We start from the raw sequence: 3917 nt of genomic DNA on the forward strand, positions 1-3917 counted from the left end.
CTTTTTAAAGATCCTCAGGGTTTGTTGGAAAAAAACATTTCAATGACTTATGTTGACTTTAAAAATTGCTAATAAAATTTGGAAACAAGAATATTTCAATTCAGATGAAGTCTTAAAAACAGAACCAGCTGTTATTTAGTTAAAGCCCACACACCTGCTTTGACATTAACATAAAAAGCAGCAACAGGCTCATTTTAAGCTCAATCATAAATTAGCTTGTGTCCTTCTTAACAAAAGCCCTGTATCTGGTTTCCGAAGAACTGCGACTCATTGAGACTAATGTGTTTTCCTCCTGCTGCAGAGTTGTTCCATCGCAGACAAACATTTCACACAAGCTGTTCAGAATAGTTGCCACTTCACTCACACCTAATCCAGACAATTCAGCCGTGACATTTTTATTGGAGGACGGTCAAAACCCAAAAGAAGTTGCACTCCTGTGGAACATAACAATACCCTAGTTACAGTAGCCAGCAGTTTGGCCCTAATGGAGGCACACAGATGTAAAAGATCGTGTTTCAGTTAAACACTGATACATCAGTAACTCCAACAAGCCTCCGCAACTGCTCTGCACACAGGTATGTGCCATGCTTTCCACGGCTAATTGAGTTTTTGATGATACACGAGAAAATATAAATTCTTTCAAGTCTTCTGCCGAAAAAGTCCCTTCAGATGAAAGAGACAGCTGAAATCTTGAAACAGCCCTCATGTCTGCTTTGCCTGTGTGATTCCACCTATGGCGCCCTGAACAACAAAATCTTGTAACCACAAGTGGATTGACCTTGCTTTGTAACCAGAGACATTGTTGTACTTTGGAATTCACAAACCTTTCTCTGGAGTCAAGACCTTTCATCACAAATGGTTCAGCGTCTTGATCTGCCGTCAGTTATCTGCCAGGAAAAGTAAACACAAAACAAAAGGTCCACACTTAAAGAATATAAAGTAACAGAGACGTTTTAATCATGGGAAGCTCATGGGTACTTAATATCTTCAAGTGATTCACAGCTTCTAAGCCTGTAGGCAAACTCCTGATTTAAAAGGCAATTATTAAGAATGAACATAGACTAAGCAATTAAAGCGATTTGGCCTTTCAAGCAGGGAAATGTGAAACACTGTTAAAAACCATATAGAACTGTTGTAGGAGTATCAGGAAGCCCCAGATGCAGAACCAAACGACAAGCCAAAGTGAGAAACTAAAAGTTTTTAATAACAAAAAGTGCCACTCCAGGTGGGAAAAATTCACACCATAGCAGAACTCAATACTAGAATGCCAAATAGTGCAAGCCGTGCTAGAGCAAGGAACTAAACATAAGCAACACTCCAACACAGAGTGCAGAAACAGAATCACTTAAATACAGCTCAAACCAATTGACCTAAAGCGCAGGCAGCTGTGTGCCACTCCATGGAGCGCCACCAGAGAGGGGGCAGAATCCTCCAAGAAAGCCACAGCCAACCTGCACAGAGAAACACAAGAATTGGGAAGACAAAACAGAACTGACAGACTGTCAAGAACACCATAGGAAAAAAAATCCAGAATTTTTCCAATCTTTGTTCAATCAAACTTTGCAGCATATAAAATCCAAATATTGGTTTAAAAAAGAACAGTGAAAACAAATTTTTACAGAAAAAAAAAGTTTTCATGCAAGCTGGTATTTTGCAGATGTTTTTTATATTTCGTAGTAATTTAGTTGTTTTTTTGTGTTTATTCATGTTGCATGCATCACTCTTTAGCTCTTTAGCCAAGGCAGTCCACCTTCTTGAACAGAGGATCAGATGTGGCCAAGTGTAAATATATCTATCCATCCATTTTCCTAACCCACTTACTCCCTTTCAGGGTGGGGCATTTGCTGAAGCTTGTCCCAAATACTGCTGAGCAAAGGCAGGGGCATCTCAGGGCATGTGTAAATATAGCTCATTTTAAAACCAAAAGTATTATTGGCTATAAATGCAGAATAAGAATCCAAGTTAAAAAACTATTAGTTGCATTTTAACACAATCTGTTTTTGCATTATTTTGAGAGTCATGGCTTCTTATAAAGACATCAAGCCCGTACCCTTGGTTGAAGAATATGACACAAACACGGAAATACCAAATGTTGCAGTTCCCCAAAAGACCAATGAAAGCTGGTTCCTATTGATTTCCATGTTAAAAAAGTCAGGATTTACTCAAAAATAAACGAATAAAAAGCCTATTTAAAAGGCTTTTTCAAACATTATTCTATTTTTTCTATTTATGAAAACTTACGGAGCCCGTGTCCTGACATTAAGATATAAAAATATATCTTGTTCCCACAGATTAATATCTTGTTCCCACAGGTTATTATGTCGTTCGCACGAAATACTATTCCGTTCCCACAAGATACATTTCTGTTCCCACAAGATACTATTGCGTTCCCTCAAAATACTATTCCGTTCCCTCGAAATGATTAACTCGTGCGAACGCAATAATTATGTCGTTCGAACGCAATAATTAACCTGTTCGAACGCAATAATTATTCACGTCATAAGTCATTCACGCGGATATGCTCTCTGTACGCCGGCAAAACTAAGCCGGTAACTTCCGTGTCTCTGTGACCCATATTCGTTCAAAAAAGGAACATGAAAAACAAAAATGATCACTTTATTACCGTCTCAATGAATATAAGAAAAATATCAAAAGATTTATGATAACTAGGCTGCTTTGTCTTACGATAGCTCCTGCTAGGCTACTACTAGCTCCGCCGCAGAGCTCTCTGATCATGTATGCCGGCATATGGGCAACTGGCTGGTCTGTTGTCAGACAGCTGATATTGTAGTTTAGGGTCGAATAGCAATAATAATATTCAGGACTTGTCTTTTATTAACTTTAGCAGTCAGTATCTTTACATTTGAAGCCTATTAGGCTACATGCTAACTGACTAGCCGATCATTTCCTGTTATTAATTTACGTCATAGATTTACAGCAGATACCTTCACATTTCTCTCTGTGTGTGTCTCATTACATTGCATTGAAGACACGGAGGATGTTTAGAGAACAGATTTATTTATTTCAAAAAGCACAAAAGCATCCATCGTATTCAGTCACGTTCATTCACATGATGATCTGGTACGCCCTCAGTCATCTTGCTGCAAAAGCCGCTTCCTGCCGCTACTTCCGTGTCTCTGTGAGCATTCAATAGGGGTAAAAATAAAAGCAAGAATGATCGATCTGTTATTTTCTCGATGAAAATCTGAAAAATATCATATTAAGCTGGATGCTTCGCATAAAGCACTTACCTTTAGCTTGTAGCATAACAACAATAGCAGTACGTCCCGTTTCCCAGGGTGCTTTGCTGCCAATCACTGGCCAATCATTGGTCTTGTTGTTAGACCTTGGTCACAGGGACACGGTGATTGGCCAGTGATTGGCAGCAAAGCACCCTGGGAAACGGGACGTACTGCTATTGTTGTTATGCTACAAGCTAAAGGTAAGTGCTTTAGGCGAAGCATCCAGCTTAATATGATATTTTTCAGATTTTCATCGAGAAAATAACAGATCGACCATTCTTGCTTTTATTTTTACCCCTATTGAATGCTCACAGAGACACGGAAGTAGCGGCAGGGAGCGGCTTTTGCAGCAAGATGACTGAAGGCGTACCAGATGATGTGAACGTGAATACGATGGATGCTTCTGTGCTTTTTAAAATAAATAAATCTGTTCTCTAAACATCCTCCGTGTCTTCAATGCAATGTAATGAGACACACACAGAGAGAAATGTGAAGGTATCTGCTGTAAATCTATGACGTAAATTAATAACAGGAAATGATCGGCTAGTCAGTTAGCATGTAGCCTAATAGGCTTCGAATGTAAAGATACTGACTGCTAAAGTTAATAAGAGACAAGTCCTGAATATTATTATTCCTATTCGACCCTAAACTACAATATCAGCTGTCTGACAACAG

At 38.9% G+C, this 3917-nt stretch overlaps 3 long non-coding RNA genes across 3 annotated transcripts; 1 reads left to right on the forward strand and 2 right to left on the reverse strand.

The window, feature by feature from the left end:
- Nucleotides 1-244: 244 nt before the first annotated feature.
- Nucleotides 245-1558, reverse strand: LOC144994972 (uncharacterized). The gene is made up of 3 exons (XR_013658709.1): nt 1371-1558; nt 825-887; nt 245-741 (listed from the first exon to the last, which is right to left on the reverse strand). It is a non-coding gene; the product is annotated as an uncharacterized LOC144994972 (long non-coding RNA).
- A 1443-nt stretch (nt 1559-3001) lies between these two features.
- LOC144994674 (uncharacterized) lies at nt 3002-3367 on the reverse strand. The gene is made up of 2 exons (XR_013658268.1): nt 3252-3367; nt 3002-3137 (listed from the first exon to the last, which is right to left on the reverse strand). It is a non-coding gene; the product is annotated as an uncharacterized LOC144994674 (long non-coding RNA).
- A 20-nt stretch (nt 3368-3387) lies between these two features.
- LOC144994675 (uncharacterized) lies at nt 3388-3681 on the forward strand. The gene is made up of 2 exons (XR_013658269.1): nt 3388-3442; nt 3557-3681. It is a non-coding gene; the product is annotated as an uncharacterized LOC144994675 (long non-coding RNA).
- Nucleotides 3682-3917: the final 236 nt, after the last annotated feature.

The sequence above is a fragment of the Oryzias latipes genome, chromosome 10 (assembly GCF_053564925.1).
Source record: "Oryzias latipes strain Hd-rR chromosome 10, Olatipes_Hd-rR_3.1".
NCBI classification, from domain to species: domain Eukaryota; kingdom Metazoa; phylum Chordata; class Actinopteri; order Beloniformes; family Adrianichthyidae; genus Oryzias; species Oryzias latipes.